The sequence below is a fragment of the Numida meleagris genome, chromosome 4 (genome assembly GCF_002078875.1).
Source record: "Numida meleagris isolate 19003 breed g44 Domestic line chromosome 4, NumMel1.0, whole genome shotgun sequence".
In the NCBI taxonomy this organism is placed as follows: Eukaryota; Metazoa; Chordata; class Aves; order Galliformes; family Numididae; genus Numida; species Numida meleagris.
The window spans coordinates 69,614,216-69,635,183 of NC_034412.1; the positions used below are offsets into that span (position 1 = coordinate 69,614,216).

Consider the following 20,968-nt stretch of genomic DNA (forward strand, 5'->3'; position numbering starts at 1 on the left):
CTAAACACAGCTTTATTCATTCATTCTCCCTGAAGACAATGTCTACAAGATAAAGGATAAACAACAATAACCACAACTTAATATATACAGATGTTTCCTCTCACTGGACTGTTAATCTTCCTAGGCTAAATTTTGTAAATTTCTCTAAACTCAGATAAAATCACTCATGGCCGGGGGAAAATAAATAACTAAATAATCAGATTTTCCTAAGTGTTTTACATTACATAAAATTTGAGTTCTTTCATCTTTAAATATCCTTTTATTTACTTTGCCTTCAGTTAGAACATCACCACACAGGTAACTTACAGCATAAAGCACTATTAAAAAAATGAAGTCCCTACTTCACTTAAAATCCCCTTGAAGTGAAGTCCATAATTAGCTCAAATTAACCTCCTTTCATTTGGAAAGTACTGGATCTACCAACTGGCCTCCTTCAGCTTTCAGAAGAGGTTTTAGCTATGAAGTGCTCCTTCTAGTACTACTAGACCTGCAAACTTGTAAAACCTTAACTCTGGAATGTTAGGGTCATGGTCTCTAAAAGAAGATACTACTAGTATTAAGAAAAAGTCTTCAAAAATAATATTAAGAAATAGATGAGGCCTCAATCAACTGTCTAATACTAGCAAGGCTGAGACGTCATTTATTAGCAAACCTTTCTATCTTTCCTGATGAAAAATTCAAACTCATTAGCTCTAATTTCAGTGTCTGTGGTATAAAAAAGTAAAAGTAATGAATTTCAAATAAAAAGTTATCGCCTGTACCAAAGGTAGTATAAATGTTAACTACAGTTCTGTAAAGGATTTCTTAAATCACAACTTTGCCAATCAAAAACTTTGAGGTCTCTTGATCCTCCTGTTTCCCACACATATACCTTAACAAAGAAAGCTAATGCAGACCAAAAGACCATCGCTCATGAAGACCACTTTATTCACTTGGGTGATCCATGTTCCCAAGAAATGTTAGTTCCATAGGTAATATTAGGACAAATTTCATTGTAAAAAACAAACAAAACAAAAAAAAAAAAACACCAAGGCTGCACTGATAAGACACGTAAGACTCATGAATGTCTCTTAATCTGACATCTACCTTAAATTACAACCTGTTGTAACATTTTTTTTTTTACACTATTATTCTTAATGCAAATAGAAAAACTAGCGGTATTTATAAATACATTTCAGTTGTACATTGTGTGAATAGTTAACTTCTCTAAAAACTTCTGATGAACAATCACAGATGTAATTATTGGGTCCATTAGGCTAATGGCAGAAATACAGTGGAATTAACAATAAAAATAATGTTACTGTTTATTTAAAGTCATTCATTTCTCTGCTGTCTGTTGTTCACCTCATGCCCGCATACAAGCATATACTATCAATATCTGTTTTCTTGAACATACCCCAAATAGTTCATATCATTCATAAACCTTAACCAAAAATACTTATATATAATTAAGTAATTTTATGCAACTGTTTCATGCACTTTATTTCCCTTTTTAAACGGAAAAGTAAGATGACTACTTTCCCTCACAAACCTTCCTAAATTTTCTGCAAAAGCAGGAGTTTCTCTAACTATTTCCTATGGTTTCTCTCTCATTAAGAGAGAAGGCCAAACCAGAGCTCACGTGGCATAAGGATATCAAGTTCTTTCAAAAAAGTAATTTCTTCAATCCTTGTTCTATAGGTAATAAATTAATTCCTTTGTTGAGAATCCAAACTGCAAATGTTTCCTTCCCATGTCATCAGTTGTTGGTTGCTTTTTTTTTTCTTTGGTTGACTTTGTTTAATAAATGAACATGTTAATGAAAATATAACTACTGATGTACATAGAAATCTTTTAAGACAGTAACTTCTCTGAAAAGAGATAAAATATTATTTCTATTTACAAAAAGCCATTATCTAAACATAATAATGAGAACCCATGTAAGCTGGTGCAGTACGACTGACTCAATATTACGCTCCACTGACCTGTAGTTGATATACTTGTGATGGTTTAGACAGGATTTGCTTCTTTGAGTCAGACAACTGATTTTCATCATTACGCAAAACAGCCTAGATTTTGTGGGAATAAATGTAAAATGTCCTTTTAAGGCCTGAGTAAATAAAGCACTAGAGAACTGTAAGTACTGACAGTTTTGATTTTAGCCCACAAGACCCATTACTAGCAATTAAAGAAAAACCTTGTTGATTTCCTATTGCATATAGCTATCATCTGATAATTCTACACGAAACTACATTAAGATACATTTATTTTCCCACAGTAGAAAATACAGGCTAGAAAGCAACCTACAAAATTGTTTACATGGATTTATTTGATCCAGAGGATTTCCATGAATTTCCATGAAGTACAATCCAAATTTGATTGTTCTCAAAATATAGGAAATTATTTTTTGTAATACTTTTCATCATGTTCATAATTTGTCACAAATTTTATTTTTCACGGACACAAAGTTCATCTAAAATAAAATTAACAGTATTAGAGTATGGTTCCAGTACTGTGAACAAGCACATATCCCATCCCTGGAGGTGCTCAAGACCAGGCTGGACGGGGCCCTGGGCAATCTGGTCTAGTACCAGATCTGGAGGTTGGTGGCCCTGCCTGTGGCAGGGGAGTTGGAACTTGATGATCCTTGGGGTCCCTTCCAAACCAAGCAATTCTATGATTATATGAGTCCATGATCCCTGTTGTATTGCATTAAACACCACATTCATCACTTCCAGAGTATACAGAAATAGACCTAGGTAAGATGCCTTGTACAACACAATCATAAACTTTTCTCCCTACTTTTTAATTCATTGTTGTTGTGGGTTTTTTTTCCCCACAGTATGGAGTTAATTAAAAACACAATGAGAAATATCAGAAAGGTGAATTATGAGTTTCAGTGAAAACAAAAGCACTTGCTAAACCTCGTAGTATATCATGTGTACGTCACCTTTATACTGAAAGGATGTTACACTTGGGAGAGCATAATATAGGACGACCAGGATGACTCTGAAACTAAATGTTGTACAGGAAGGCTTAACAAGCTCTGCTTATTCTCAGTGGAAAAGATTTCAGGGGGACCTAGCAAAAATTACAAGGTTTCTTGACTGTAAGAGTGAGGAAAAAAAATTGCAAAGCATTAAAATGATGCAAAAAGTTAGAAAGTAACATAGATCTACACTGATAGTTCAATTCACCCTATAAATGACTGTTTAATTCACTATTTAGAACTCTTCAGATTCCCAGTAACTTGATATGGCTGATCTTTGTAGATAGGTAAGCTCATGATTTTTAAACAGATGTTTTATGTTAGTTCTGTGCACAACTATTATATCAGAAATAAAGCCTTTGTTAGTCCACAAACACACCTCACAGCTACGGATCATTGAGACACACATTAACATATTCATTCAGACTGTCATTTTCAAACACTTGAGAGTTCTAGCCAAGACTACATGCTTAGCTAAGACAGTCTTTTACATTAATTTCTACTAGTATTTCCAGTAGTTCCAGGAATTCCTCCAAACACCTCCTAAGACCTTTCATCAAGTTCAATTTGCTGCCATATTCTCCTCACAGTACAAAGTAACCTGGCTGTATCTCCAGTAGAGAATTATGAAGTAACTACTGGAAGTCATTCAACAACTATTACATAGTTGGTGTACCTCTCTCTTGCTACAAAGAATATCAACTTCCAGAGTCACTATTGTGGGTTTTTTTTTGAAGACAAAGAATGTAATTTTTGATCCTCTTCTTTTCCCTTCGTCAGCATCTCAATAATGAGCACGCAGACTTAATAAACTATCCACATCATTTAAAGAAATGGCATCTGAGTACTAAAAGCAAAATCTCAATTGCACAAAAACAAGACAGAAGCCATTTCTCACCCCGCCCCCAAAATGCCTTTTTTCTATCTTGTAAGGCAAACGTCCATAGCCTTTGAATAAATCACTGCAGTCTCTTTCAAGACTCCTGTTTAATGGCTCTTCTCAAGCACTATTTCTGAAGATGACCATTTCTTCAAACAGTGCTACATAGCCAACTGCTTTCCCATTATTATGAATTCTTATATTTTATTGGATCTCTTTAAAATAGGAAAACTATTAATAAAATATATTGTTACAGAGCAAGCCATTCGAACCTGGTAATCCAGGATCTGTTTGTTCATGTGTTAAACAGTTCATGACTGAGAATGTATCTCATGTACTTAATACACAGCAAGAAAATTCTACTCATGAGGAAAGGTAAATATCAGTATAATCCTTAAAAAAAAATCCTCTTCAAAATTATTTCTCCAGCAATATTTTCTATATCTGTAACAGAAGAACAGAAAGAAAACAAAATTTCAACATTAAGTTGATTTTGATGTTTCTTTGGAATGTAGTACAGGCAATTAGAAACAAACATTAAGTCTGAAGAACAAGAAAACAGTTTGAATGCCTGGATTTCATTCTCTACAAAATGATGCTAGATTTCAAAAACTTGCCTGGTTGTAGGTTAAGTTCACATTTCTAGAGCAATTTCAGAGAATTCCCAAACAGCTGAGGTTGGCAGGGACTTCTGGATCCATCTATTCCCTGTTCAAGCACGGACACCCACAGCAGGTGCCCGGGCCCATATCCAGGCAGCTTTTGGAGATCTCCAAGGAGGAGACTCCACAGCATCTGGGCAGCCTGTGCCATGGCTTAGCCACCCACAGCAAACAAGTGCTTCCTGATGTTTAGACAGAATCTCCCGTGTTTCAGCTTCTGCCCATTGCCTCTTATCCTGCACCAGATGCCACTTCTTTATCTTGCCTTCAGTATTCCTGCACATTGCTAAACAGTCTCAGCTCTCTCAGACCTTTCTCAGAATCTTTTCAATTTCAAAACATTAGATATTTTCATCCATGGTATTTAATGGATGCATGTGAACAGTATTGAACAGTAGCTCCAACCTATTGTTGGTTCTTTGAGCATGTAAAGCAAATTCAACTCTATAGAGAAAACAGCATTTACAGTAAAGAGAACATGAATGAGCACAGGCACTAACAATATTGCTCTTTTGTTCTATGTGAATACTGTATTTATGCTGTGTTTCTTGATGAAGTAATTTAGAAATCTGCATTACTAGAAGGACCCATCCTTTCTTTTCCAGCAAAATGTGCACAGTGCTGTTGAATTGACAGATCACCACTCATCTTTTTCCCCCACAATTCCTGTATATTCCTGTGAATACTTGTGAATATATAAATTTTTATGTTTAAAAGTGATACAGCAATGATGATGATGACAATAACACACAATGGTTGCTTTTGCTTTGGTGGAATGCTGGCAATAAATCATCATTTGAAAAAGGGCAAAAACTGAACAAGAGTTCAGAATATTGCTGTATGCTAAGACAAAAAGAAAGAACTAGCTCAGGCAAGTAAGTCAAAATATTGTGAAGATGAAAGAAATTACATTCGTATGGGCAGGTGCCTCAAGATTCAATCTTAGAGAACTGTGTAACAGCCTCTCTGAAAAAAAATGAAGAACTTAAATGTTAGTCAAATCTTTTCTCTTTATAAACAGCAATATTAGAGACGTTTTACATAGCCATTCATAGCTGAGCTCTCTTCACTGCAGAATCACCACACAGAGTCTAAACCCTCACAGCTGGCGATTACTATGCTACCATTGCAGAGTTACCCAGTAATCAGATAATCAAACCAGATTACAGCAGACAACCAAACTGCGGGTAATGATGAAAAGGGACTTACTTCCTCATCATCTTTTAAGTTACTTCAAATAACATACTAAAATGTAAATCCTGTAGGTTCTATCTTCTATCACAGAAAGACCTGCTACAATTAAATCAAGTTTTATTTAAAAAAAATAAGCTTATTATAAACTTGTATCTACCGGAAAATCACTAAAACTTTATAGTGAACTAGATTCTAAAGGAAGAACGGTAAGGGGCATTCTATTAAAAGAAAGGCTGCTAATTAATTTACCTTCAACAATCATTTAAATAAACGCACAGTGAATATGATACAAATCAGAAATGCTTTGGTTCAATAAATGAGTGAAAACTTAGTGCAATAAAGGGGAATGAAAGGGCAGAAATTAAATTGCTGTAAGGGTATTTAAGCACTGCTTAGTAATCAGAAATATACTGCTTGAACAAGAAAACAATGACAGCTCTATCAAATAAGCCGTAATAATGTTGACAGGATCCCTTTAATAATGAATGCAAGATTTATTTATTTTTTTTTTAATAGCTTCGTCAAGGAACATAGCAGTACTTCAACTTATTTTGTTACTATATAATGGGCACTTAAAATGAGAGTAGACAATATTAAAGAACATGAAAGACTTTTAAATAAGGCTAAATGACCTTTAACTAAATACATCAGCAGAATCCTTACAAAGAAGGTTTTCCATACAAGCACAGAAAGATCTGTTAAGATGATCTACAGGCCACATCAAGCATCTGGTTGAAAAACATTCTGGGTATGAACACACTGGCTACTTAATCTCTCAGAACTTATAAACAGGATAGGCAGAGAACATGGATTTGCCTTTTTTGGTATTACTGAGTGAATTCTCAAGTACCTATCCTATAGTAGCACCTTTACTTTCAATAAATAAGAGTTACTTTCTTATTAGAACACAGTGAATTTAAGCAATAGAATTAAATTTCTCATCTGCTTCTTCACAACACACTGAATAGTAAGAGAATTAAAAGGCTAAACTCAGAGCAAGGATGCAGTGATAAGCAACAGCTATTTCCTATCTTAGAATCATAGAATCATAGAATGAGCTAGGTTGGAAAAGACCTACAAGATCACCTAGTCCAACCATCCACCTACCACCAATAACCCCACTAAACTATGTCTCCCAACGCTATATCTAAACGTTTCTTGAAAACCTCCAGGGACGGTGACTCCACCATCTCCCTAGGCAGCTCATTCCAGCCCCTTGTCTTAGGGGCCCCACAGTACTCCAGGTGGGGTCTCACGAGAGCAGAGTGAAGGGGCAGAATCACCTCCCTTGATCTGCTGGTCACACTTCTCTTGATGCAATCCAGGATATGGTTGGCCTTCTGGGCTGCAAGCGCACATTGCTGGCTCATGTTGAATCCTGCATCAACTGACATCCCCAAAACTTTCTCCTCAGGGCTGCTCTCAAGCCACTCTCCACCTGTATCTATGCTTGGGATTGCCCTGACCCAGGTGCAGGACCTTACACTTCACCTTGTTGAACTTCATGAGGTTGGCACGGGCACACCTCTCAAGTCTGTCCAGGTCCCTCTGGATAGCAACCCTTCCCTCTAGTGTATCAACTGTACCACTCAGCTCAATGTCATCTGCAAACTTGCTGAGGGCGCACTCAATTCCACTGACCATGTTGCCTACCAAGATGCTAAATAACACCAGACCCAGCACTAATCCCTGAAGAAAGCCACTCGTCATTGGCCTTCACTTCGACACTGAGCAAGGGCTCAATGACTGCAACTCTCTCAGTGTGACCACACAGTTAATTTCTTATCCAATAAACACCTTCTGTGAACTACTGTGATTTTTTTTTTTTTTTAATACCACAGGACACTGATCCCCTAATTAATATATGCCATGTAATAGTAATTTGCCTTTCAACTTCAGTCAGGGAAAAATGCTTAAGATATAAAGGGTTTCAGAGCACATGGATAGTATATGCATCCTACCACAATAAGCTGTATAAGCATTTGAGGAGTTTTAACAGAATACTCCAAGTTTTGTGAGGAACTAATGGAATGAGTTCAGCTTTCTTATAAATTTTTGCCTTGAGCTTACATTCTAGTGTTTCATAAGACATCAACACCAGTCACAGATTTTCCTTCAATAGCAATATTCACAACATCTTTTTTGTTCAAGAATTCTCAGGTATTTATTAATGCTAGAGTTGAAATTGTCCAAGATATGGAGGTTTTTCCTTGAGAATGGAAGAAAGACAAAGTGAAGCACTTCCAGTTCTTTTTTTCTAGTTGTAGAACAGACACCTCTGTCCTTGATTACCTGCAGGCACTCTGATTCACTTTCAAGCACAGTGAGCTCTTAACAGTAACTCTACCAGGAAAGGCTAAGCACCAGCCTAGTCCACATCAATTCTGGACTCCTACAAAACACTGCAGGAACTGAGCACGCACATCATACTATGTACTCTCCTAGTCCTCATCATTTGTATTGAAGGGACATGATGAAATAGAAAATGCTATCTTTGTCTTTAAATTAACTCCACAAAGGATAAATATTGAAAAATTAGTGAAGCCTAAGGCTGTGTTATCTTTAAGGAACACATCCGTATGTGCGCGAATAAAATGTATGTAGTTTCCTCTCTTCTTGGTTAGCAGCTAAGTGAAAAGATACAACACAGCTAATTCAATTTATTATCTCACATTTAAATATTCTAGTTTAGAAATCTGCATTCTGTAATGTCAATATTAACGCACTAGTTAACCACTCTACTTTCCAGCACCCATTCACTTTTCAATTCCCATCCAGTGTGCAAAAATAAAAAAGGCATGGCAGAAACCTTGCTTTATAAATTCAGCAACATGCAGAAGCAGTTTTCATGCAAAAGGCTCTCCTTTATGAATGAGAAGGTGTGGAGTGCTGTACTTTTTCCTCCATGTGACCCTACAGAAAAATCACTTCACCACTTCCCCAACAAATGCTACTACAGTTTTTGCCACTATAACTAAATGGCAAAGTTAGCTACCCAAATAGATCTAGGTGCTGTGATAGAACAGTGGTCTAAGCTCAGACCTCCCGGTTAGAAAGATGAACCTCAAAAACTGAAGCAGCAACTGAAACAGAGAACTCTGTTATGATCTATTCATCGTTCTGATCTATCATTTGCCAACTTAAAATAACGAAGATGACCTAAGTGGCAAGTTAACCAACTAATCAAAGATCAAGTGAGAAGAAAGTTTTTTGGGGAGGAGAGTAAGTGGGGAATAACATTCGTAAAAGAAGAATTGCTATTGAAAGGAAGATTACAGATACCTAAAAACAAAGGTAAGATTTCATCAATTTGTTTAACATCAAAATCGTTAAGTATTCACTGCATATGCAAGAACATGAGCCAAATCACCTTATTACATGGAAAAATGCTGATCAGGAACATTCACTTCACATTGGTTGCAAATTATAGATATATTATATATATCTATATATATATAGATATATATATTATATATATATTATATATCATTATATATGATATATATAATATATATAGTTATATATATATTATATATAATATATATAATATATATAATCATTATAGTATATATTAATATATATATATTAATATTATATATATAATATATATATATTATATATATAATATATATAATATATATATAATCATTATAATTATATATAATTATATCATATATAATGATATATAATATATATAATTATATATAATATATGATTATTATATTATCATATAATATGATAATATCATATTATATATATGATATATATATTATATATATCATACATAATGATTATATATAATTATATAATATATAATATTAATAATAATAATAATAATGTGTGTGTATATTATATATTATATAATTATATATAATCATTATAATTATAATATATAATTATATATAATATATATAATTATAATGATATATAATTATATAATTATATATAATCATATATCATATGTATATATATGATATATAATATATATTATATATAATGATTATATATAATATATATAATAATATAATGATTATATATAATTATATAATATAATTATATATCATTATAATTATATATAATTATATATATATATAATCATATATAATGATTATATATAATTATATAATATATAATATACACACACACACACACGGAAGAGCAAAGATAACCCTGACTAACTCCTTCCAATTTTAACCTGGCACAATTAACCATCCTGGACAAAGGAGCCAGCGTTTTAGATTTCATATCATGAACTAATTTCATGAATGATTAGATTTCATGCTAATAAATACCCTTTCTACAAAACTTTATTATTCACAGTCACAAAATGTACCCTCTAATATGAGGAGAAAAACAAAAAAAAAGAAATTTGTGAATAATAATATTATGTATGTGCACAGCCCTAAATAAAATTGTCAACTTATACAATAATTTTCCCTCTTTAGACAGAAGATAATTACGGTGGGGGGGAGAACAAACAAATACACCTCATTCTGCCATGCCTAAAGGTCAAACATAAACAACAGGGTTTACATCCAGATTTAAGAAATCCATAACAGACGCTTCAACTTCTCCATACATTTTCACTGAACTAATACATCAGTGACCATACGGAGGAGAAAAGAATTACCAAAAATTAGATGCAATTACTCTCCTAATCCCTACAGACATGAAGACTGAGAACACACTTTATCTCCATTTGACAGAGAGCTATCCTTTAACAAGAACACTGTGATTTGCTGAGAACTTGCAGCTCTGAATCAAATTTAAAAATAAGTATGTGAGGCATTATTTTCCAACTTATTATCCTCATGCATAAGTACTTATCTCCCTCTACAAGAATTTAGTTCAGCTGAATTGAATTTGCTCTGCAGAACAATATAGTTCCAGTAAAGAAAACATAAAATGAAAAAAGTGTATACAGTAAACAAAAATTAAAATTAAAAATAGTATCCTGTATACACGCACAAAAAGTTAAATATGAAGGACTGAAACTGTAGAACATTATTATCCATACAAATAAGTTTGTTTATACACAGAATCAAAGTAACACCAACTACACTGAACTCACCTGTTTTCCTGACAACCTATTAGCTTGGCCTATTAAGTATGGACAAATAACCAACACTGTAACAGTTCTGTGGTACAACGTGAAAAGATAAATAATATTTTTCTGAAAAAATATTTCTGTATAAAATTATGTGCACATATGGTTCAAATGACAAATAAGTGGAGAGAAATAAAAGTATTTAAAGATCCTGTAAAAAAGTAGGGGTATGTAGCCCAGATGGCTTTTTACCACTTCTTCATAAAAGAAAGAAAGAAAGAAATAGGAGTAACCTGTATGTTACTAAATCACTTTGCATATCCACAGTTCTGCATTCAGGATAAGTTAACCAGAATCCGTAACACTAAAACAAAACTTTGCACTTATACATAAACACAAATACTCTGTTTAAAGCATATCCAAGTTCCCACTTAAAAAACACAGTTAACACAAGAGGAAAGTTTACTCTTCTGCTATTTGTAAATGGCATTTAAACAGACTGTCAGGGAGACGAAAAGAGAGGCATACACACTAATCTCCTGACAATTACAATTTGAAATTTCAACCAACAAGAGAAATTCAGGAAAGGGTACATTTTCAAAACACTCCTGTCAGAAGATGTATACCAGAGGCAATCCAAGGCTCTCACAGGGACTTTGGGCTGTGCTGGTGAGAGTTCAGCTCCTGAAATCTAACAATCACTTAGAGCAAGCTCAGCTACCTGTTCCTTCTCTTCATGGTCCAAACTAGATTTAACATCTCCTTTTTTTTTTTTTTTTAAAGTATTTTTTCTCCATTATACACAAACTTATCCTCATTTCCCATGGAAGTGATTGAGAAGAAAGAGGAAAGGACTACTGACTGTCAGCGTGTTGCCAGCAGCACTGAACCCTGGAAATACAAACAGCATGGGGAACAGGTAAAGAGAGGTTCAGAAAACCATGGTATTTATTTTTCTACAAAGAGATTCCGAAAATTCCCCAAAAATATTTTAAAAGTAACACAGGACCAACAAGAGTGATCACCAACAAAGATTAACAATGAAAGCAAGAAGCAAATTAGGAAAACAGCTAAGAAAGTATAAGCACAAAGGATGTGAGCTTCTGCTATACTCACAGCACAAGGACAAACAGTGTATTTAAATATGGTCTGTAAAGCTTAAGGAAAGAAGCAACTATATTGAAGACCTTACACACTTGAAAGAAGGTGGAAAAAAAAAGAATCCATGGCAGTTGTATTCAACTCAGTAACTCAGGACAGAACAGATCTTTTAAACAGTAGAACAATGCATTTCCTCTACTCTAAATGATAAAGAGTTTGGAAGACAAGATTAGGTCACAAGCAAAACATGGTTCTGATTTATACTCTTAATTATTTTGTGCAAGGAACTATGATTTCATCATTGTTCTTTACACAGAGTCCTATGAAATCCTAGTCAAGGAGCAGAATGCAGCTGCCCAAGGTACTAGACAAGCACAAACCAAAGAGAACTCTAGCCCTTGAAGTGTAGAAGCTATGAATAAAAGAAAGACAACAGACCTCCTTTGTTTACCTACAGCTGCATACAATATATAAGAGATCAATTAAGAATGCAAGTGGACACAATCTACAGTTGCTTTACATCTATTATCTAATCACTGTGAGGGTTTTGGAAATAAGACAACAAAAGCCAAAGCACCTTAAGGAGGTGTTTGCAAGAACAAATGCTTTACAATGCTTTCTGAGATGCTGCTTCAATAGGAAAATATTACTAAAGTTGACCTAGAGGTGTTTTTTTTGTGGTCTTGTTTTGAAGAGTTAAACAGATGGACAATAAAGACACTGCGGGATAATAACGACTAGAGAGATGGCAAAAAAATCTGCTTATGCACAGAACAGTAAAATGAAATATGTTCTGAAGCATTTGTTTACTACCAATAGTTGCAGAAGTAAACGGTATGTCATTTGTCACAAATACTGAAGGACCAGAGCTAGAATACAAACAGAAGGCAGATGGGATAAATAAAATGCTGTCATTTTTTTTTTTAATTTTCAGAGGAGCCATTGCTTTAATATTCATTAACTGTAGACACCCTTTATTTTATCCCTGAAGCCCTAATTATTGTGAACCCACACTGTCATCTACATTTTTTGCAAGACTGCATCCTCTCCCTTTTTAGAAAACTTAATTAAATCTTTAATAAGCCAGTATAAATGTAAAGGATGTGGAACACAAAATATCACCTTATGCATATTTATTAAATTTCTGCAAACCCTAAAGCATTTCACCCCAAATTAATGGTATGGAAAAAACTGATTTCAGTTTACCTGTCAAATTATTTTCTTTTAAATAATTTCATCTGTCAGCTCTTATGACAGGGACTTCACTACTAAATAGTGTCTGGATGTACTCTTTGAAACTTACTATCATTCCTACAGCCTAAGCCACAGCTGATCACGTCCTCAGGTAATTGATTAAAAAAATGTTACTAATCATTGTGTAAGATTAAGTGTGAAATCTAGCCATCCTCACCAAGTTGACAGTTTTGTTCTCATCTTCTTGTTCAGGTGATAGCATATAAAGTAGATCAGCAAGGAAGTTAGCAATGACATTCAAAGTGGGGTTACCAACTATAGACAAGATTTCATGATGAATTAGTGATAGTATAAATGCAATTTCTAAAAGTACTTAGTCCAGTACTTTTACTCAGGTAACTCATTAGACTTCCTCTGACAAACAAAGATGGTGAGATAAAAAAAAAAAAATTTTAAATCACTGAACTGAATACTGATGGTTTCATATATGCAATTAATCTTGTCCTAACAGTAAATGCTACTTTCACACTATACTAGCATATTCAGGCACTCCACGGGACAGAAGAGGAGGAAGGAGCAGAGAGGACATTTTTTTTTTTTCCTTAAGAAAAAGTGAACAGCTACACATTTTTTTTTTCTTTTTAGGACAAGTTACATACATTAGCTAAGAAAAATCTTGATTCCAGCTCCGATGATTGTGATGAAAACTATAAATCTATGAATGAATTGATTGATTAGACACAAGTGCAGTGTTGATTACCTCAAGTTGTGGAAAATTCAACAGCTATGAAAGCATGACTTACATTATTCACCTGCTCCAAGTTTGAGATCTACAAATGACATTCAGAATGTCATCACTGTTAATTTCAGCGCTGAATATTCTGATTGAAACATTCAGACAACTATCTATAACATTCTAACAAACTATCCAACTGACTTTCAAATACCAGAAACCCAAAAATTAAAAAGAAAGTAGTATATCTGGTTTGTCATTCTGCAAGGCAGTTACGCTTTGCTGATACAAATACGTGGCATATGGAAAGAATACACAGCATACAAAATGAACTGCAAAAAAAATACATCAGTGAAATTGTTCTGGTGGTAGGTAGTTTTCATAGCTTAAGCAAAGAAGAAGCATCACAATCCACAAAAAGATATGAATTTAATCCGCTATTAAATTTATGAAAGTATTAGGTTAATGAAGTATCATACAATACAAAATTTGCACCTAATCTCTCCCTTTGCCTAAGCCTCAGCTTTCAACAGTCAAACCAAAACCAAAGTTTTCTGATAGACATACACTTTACCTAGCAGATTCTTCTTTACACAGGTAGGTTTAGACTGCAGTTACAGCCATCCCTAATGTTTGGTTTTATTCAAGGACTGAATTCAAGCCTGTCCCTTCCAGATGGCTTGCAAATATTTCCCACAATTTCTTCTTAATTACTTCATTATTCAAACATATTATTTGACACATTTATTGTAACTGGCTACAATATCCTTTCAATTGTCTCGTCCATGCCAATACTATGTGCATATGAAATAATTTGATCAGATATGCACTTCCTCAATGTTTATTCAGAAATCACACTCATCCTCTCCAAAACAGCTTAGAATTGGTATTCACTTGCAAATTGGTTACCATAACGCTAACGCTATTACCATACTATACGATAACAATACAAAGTGAGAGTCTTAAAATCAGCTTCCTTTGACTCTACATCTAGATTTATGTTTGGTGTTTCACAGCTTCTCCCCTGTTTTCTTTCTATATTTAAGTTCTTGATTGTGCTTCATACATTTAACCATTCAAAATAAATTCATATTTTGTGTTGTTAGTGTAAATTACTGTCACATGACCATTATTAGTTCAATTTTTCAAGATAGAATGATTGCTCATGTACTTCAAAAGCAGTCGCATTTTACAATGGACTGATCTCCATCACAAGTTCATTCCATATTCAATGGACTACTGCTGAAAGTACAGCCTCATGCTATCACAGCAGCCATCCTAAACACCAGAAAACATATAATTTCCAAAACCCCTATGTTTTTGTATGTCGTAAGTAAACACAAAACAAAGAAGTCTGTTCAAGAAATGTACTATTTTGTATAAAGTTCCAGAACTGGTAGCTAGAGATTACCACACACGACAACCAATCTCTTTACCAAAACAACCATATTGAACTTTAACTTTTCCTCTGTAGTTAAATCATTCCTATAAAGCACTTTCTATCTACAGTCCATTCATGGTTGTGTATTAAAAGTACACAGCTGTGCACTTAACAGCTTTAGAAAAAAACAACACAAACTAGTCACATTTTCTCTAAAAGTGTTTTCTTCCCAGAAAACATTACCCAGGTAGATTCAGAAACTTTCACATTTCTTTACATTTCAGAAATGCTACATACACCAGGAATCCTAGGTGCACTCACTGAACAAAACCAGATCCAATCTGTTTCTCTCTCTCCAGGTATCCTCTTCATTATGATTTTTTCCCTTACATATAGTGAGAATTTCACACTTCCTGCATTTTGTGATCCTCACTTCTCTGTCCTTTCACTATGCAAAGAGTTAGATAATGGAAAACTTGTCCACAGATCATATTTTTTGGGAATAAGTTAAGAAACAAATGGAATGCTTCAATCTTTCACCAATTCAGAAACTGCATGATATGCAAAAGGACAGCTATCCACAGTAGGAAAGAATTCCTGCTCAAAGCATGTCTACAATGTGCAGTATCTGAAAAATTGGCTGCCCAACATGTCACATCAGCAATCTGTACATCAGTACACTGCACAGAAGAATGAAACATACCTTTATCTCAACAGTAAAATGGAGTCCAACTTTACAACATAAAATATACTTAAAAACAAAAAAAAAACCACTGCCAAATAAAAAGGCTAAATAACTGCTCAATCCCACTTATTTACTTTCAGTCACAGAAAGCTGAAAAACTGCGTTCACAATCTAGGAATATAACTACTAAGAGGTCAAAATATCAACCTGATTATCCTGAAGGAGATGTGTCCTTCAGCAGAAAAACGGGTTCTCCTGTTTCTTAAATGGAGGACAATATTTCAGTACATTCCAAGTACAACACTCCCACAACAGAAGGAGCACAACAGCAGAATTTACGTCTGGGTAGACATTCTTAATTTGGGGTCAGATCAATCCTCTTCACATAATACAGATCTAGTACTTTACTATCAAGTAAAGTACAGAACAGTATGCAAGATCTAGGATTGCTAAATTTATAACAACAAAGCGTTCCTCAGAGAGCTCCATTAGGGGAAAACATCAGACTCGATAAAAACTGAGCACAGGGGTGAAGGGTAGGAGATCATGGGCTGGCAATAGGGTAATGCTTTTCATGTTACTACTCTTCCCTAAGCATGCCATTCAAATGCTGTTTAAGAAAGAATATGAGATTGGATGAACTCAATCTGAATGATTTAAATCATTCTTATCCAACTTAACATCAGATCAGCCATGATCTCAGTATAAAAAAATATTGAACACAAAGGTTATGTGTTTTTTTTTTTTTTTGCCACTTCTCAAGAGGAAAAAGAAAACAGATTTCCTCTGATTATCACAGTATGGCAAGCAGTTTGCTGCTCTTGAAAGATATCATCTGAACCATTTTCTCTCAACAGAGCACAGTAACAGAACAAAAATCACTTCCGTGAGGTCTTCTGTCAATAGATGGATAACATGAGAGGCAACGATTAAAGCTTAATGAGTGAGAATCATCCCTTTTATAGATTAGTGCAGAGAATGATCACAGTGAGACCAGAATCCATTACCATCCTTGCACATGTCAGGAAACTGCAATCAGTGAAGGGGGTTGGGGGGAAGGAAAAAACATTCAACAGATCAAATTAGGTTTGACACTGTGTTTCATACAGTACCCTCCCAGTTGTGTTTTTTTTTTCCTCCAAGTAAAGCAAAGAAGAAATTTCTTGAGCTAATTCATGCTGCCTGTTTTGAATTTTCAGAAAGAAGTACAAAACAGAGACCTATAAGTTACAATGGAGACCTTTTAGTCAAAAATGAGGAATGTAATAAATCTAAGACAAAAGGATAGTGGTCTCTGAGAAACAGAGTTGTGCTCAGCCTCAAAACTTCTTCATTTCATGATTACACAAACTAGCTCCAGCAGAGTCAATACAATATTTCATTTTATAAACAAAGTGTCAAGTATTTATAAGGCTAAAACATTCTTTAGTACCTTACAGTCGGAAATGGTAATAACGGTACCTGAAGGATTTTTATTTGTTCTTACTTTGCAGTGTTTGGAGACAACAGGACAGCACAAGACGTTAAGTGTATGCTAACAATCAGAGTAGTGTTGCTAGTAATTTCTCAAAGAAAATCCATATCAAACCAGACAGCATCTGGAAAGCAGATTTTGACTACTTCCTTCTGGAAAGGAAAGGATAGCTTTCTATATGATCTGATCAACTTAAAAATAAACTGATGTTTCAGTTTCAGGGAAAATTGATTCCTTAAAATCCCAGAAGAAATAATCATAATCATAAAAAGAATCCTTCAAGTTGTCTTCACTTGAAAGGGATATGGACTTTGAAGGAAAAGTGATGTGCATCAGAAACAAGTAACCAAAAAATGGGAGGAACTCAAAGTACCATCAGACAATCCACTGACAGACACCAGAAAGAAGAATAACATTATGTGCACTACTCCTTGAATGCTGTAAACTGAAACTACTCTGGTCCTGATCAACAGGATATGTTTGCACACATGTCAACATTAATGTGCACAGGTATTTGATTTTAGGATATATCATACAATGAGAGAAAGAAGAGATGATAATTTCTTTCATAAATAACGAAATGAAACCCTTGCTTCCTTGGTACCCTTGTCTCCAGTTACCATGATTACAGACGTGCTTTTCAACTCCACTCCAAACAAATCTAGAAACATGATACTCAGATTTTTTGAGAAGAAAAAAAAAAGATGTACTTTTGATATACTTCTTCCAACACAAGTACATCAAAAACTAACTCACCCTACTTTGTTTCATTTAGCTCTCGTCTTAAAGGAGCAAAGTGTAACAAGTGTCTTAGAACAAGAAAGACAAAAAACAGATCACAGAGTAGCCTCTTTAAATTCATCCATATGTACTAAGCAGTACACCAGTAAGAGGAAAAATGATCAAAATTCTTGGGCAAAAATGTTGAAAATATTTTATAAAGACAAGTAAATGATGAAACCAAAGTCTACAAGAAAAAAAAAACTAGGTAAATATAAAAAAATACAAAAGCAGTAGCTATGATTAAAAAAAGACAAAGGAAAAATAATATTAACAAAATGTAGAAGCACTGGGAGTTACAGTATGAAAAAACAATGGAAGAAAATACTACATACTAACATTAAAGAAAAAGGAAATACAATATAGTGCAGTAAATGAACGGTGGCAGTCCTAAATTTGACTTTGAACAGACCTGGAGAAAAAATTTTGGCAGAAAATACGCCCGTAACTTTCCCCACGGCAGCCATAAACATTCCAAGATGAGTTGAGCAGGCATTAAATGTCCATCAAATACACGAATATTCAATTTCTAGAGAAAAGAAAGAAGCTAAGAGAATAACAAAAAATTAACAGAAAGAAGAAACAAGTGATATGAAGCAATGCATACATTAAAAATACAGGAAGGAAATAGGTAGACTTTTCAGTTAAGCAGAGTAAGAATGAAGTCACATGTAGCAAAATAAAGCTCCTTGTGTGATAACTTGACACTACAGCTAGTTACTCTGTGTTTCATAAAAGCTCAGAGGGTTTGGCAGACAAGTAAAATTCTATCTTAAAAAACAAAAGCAAAGGAAAAAAAAGTAAAATGAAAGTCTACTTGGAAAGTTAGAAGTTATTTCTAGAAGTGTTAAAAAATACCGCAAAATCCCTGTCAGAAGAAAAAAATGGGGTTATAAAGGACTACTTACTATTATGCTGTTTCTTTATTTAGAGGTTTAATAGACAAATATCCAAAGACAACATAGATACCAAACTGCTCCCTGGGAGAATTACACAGAAAGAGATAACAAAAACAGAGGAAGATGGCCAACAAAAATAGTCTAAGTAATGAAAAGATAAACACTCTTCTGATCTGAAGTCATTTAAAGTCAATGCTAGCAGCAACAGCTATTACAGAAAGACTGCATTCTCTACCATACATTTGGGAAATAATTTATTCTGCCTATATAAGGGAATTTCAAGGAGAAACGATAGGTCAGAATGACTAACCAAATCACAAAGACAACTACCTGCTGAGATGGTAAATTTCTTTTAAAGATCAAAGTAGCATTCAGAGAATGAATTAAACTGAATGCAGAAATGCCATTCCACAGATAGAAATACATCTAGTATAGACACCTTACATTCCCGCCATCCCATTTCAGTCAAGTCAGTTCAGTTACCACAGGAGTAATCGACTGATGTGATTACTCCTTAATTTGTCTGTTAGAACTGAGCATCCAAAAATTGAGAATGTGCAAGGATGGAGAGCAGGAAAGAGAAAAATTGGATTTAAAAACAAATACGCAGATGCAGATTGTATTCTAACTTCCTTAGGACTCTTCACTACTACAACTAAATGTTGCTCTTTGCTCTCTGTTTTGTTTAGTGCTATTAAAATAAGGCACATATTCCATTCCTGTAAAACTAATAGCATTATGTGGGTTCCTGTTAAGCTACCTCTCTCTGGAAGACAAGCATGCTACCGAACAGGAGCTCTAAATTTTTCTATATTAAAACATTTACACAGCTATAACAGGAGAAAAGGCCAGGGGAGGGCGGGGAAGGGGAATCTAAAACAAGGGAAGGATAGGGGTACCCCGAGTATAAAAGCAGCTGAACTGAAATATAAGGGAGAGATGGAAAATGGCTTATTTCAATTTCAGACCACTCTTTGTGAAAAATATTAGGTATAATACAGCTGACAATGCCTAAAATAGCAGACATTGTAGGAGATATTTAGACAGCTGGCTGAATCACAAGGTTAATTTCCCTTTAGAAGGAAATTCTTCATATAAAACTTTAATATTTTGCATATTATTTTTGTCAACCACTACTGAAGGACCATTGTTTCATATAGATGTATAAATATCTACTAACTTATATATGCAATATGTATTATTCCCATATACAAGAGAATTAATAGCACTTTAGATTAAACAAGGTGGTAACTTTTCATTAAGAGCAACTTTAGGTTTAATTATTTCAAGTAGTTGTTATGTGCTTTAGTGTATCTTTTCTGTGGCAATATATGCATTTCCATAAAAAAAAAGCAGTTATACCCGTATAGAGCTTAAAGAACACATTCATTTTATTTGAAAATACAGTGCATAAGAGAATTTTTAAGGATAAAAACAGGTTACAATTCTCTTACTCCTGTATAATAATTTACACATCTTCCCATCAGTTTGTAAAACTGAAGACTTTAATCCCTTTTCCAGGTTTAAATATCCACAATCAATGGACCCAAACAGCTGACTATGAAAGAAACAACCCTCTAATCCTGGTACACACGCTATCTGAGAAGTCTTTAAAAACATGTCGAGTTTGCTCATCATTTTTATGGACAAAGAAGTTTAGGGGAAGAATTAGTTCCACTGCAGACTGGGTTGCCTGTCCCTTAGCAAGGGCAGCTGCAAGACATGGATGCAGCCTGTAGTTAGCAGGGAAGGAGACAAATCAACAAACAATTCAATGCACAGTGGTGACTTAAAAGATTGTATGTATTTGGAATGTATCCCTAGAATATATCCAAAAATCTAACTAGGAAGATATTGAAAATGCAGAGGAAAAGGAATCAACGTCAGCCCAAGATTCAAGACATCAGTAAAACATCACAACGTTGGGGCATTTCTAAAATGATTAGATGAAAAATTTTCCAATCAGTTCA

General features: G+C 34.3%; 1 protein-coding gene across 1 annotated transcript in view; it reads right to left on the reverse strand.

Annotated features, from left to right (window-relative positions):
- The window catches only part of TUSC3 (tumor suppressor candidate 3), a 117,397-nt gene that overhangs the window by 80,962 nt on the left and 15,467 nt on the right, over positions 1 to 20,968 (reverse strand). The window lies entirely within an intron of this gene.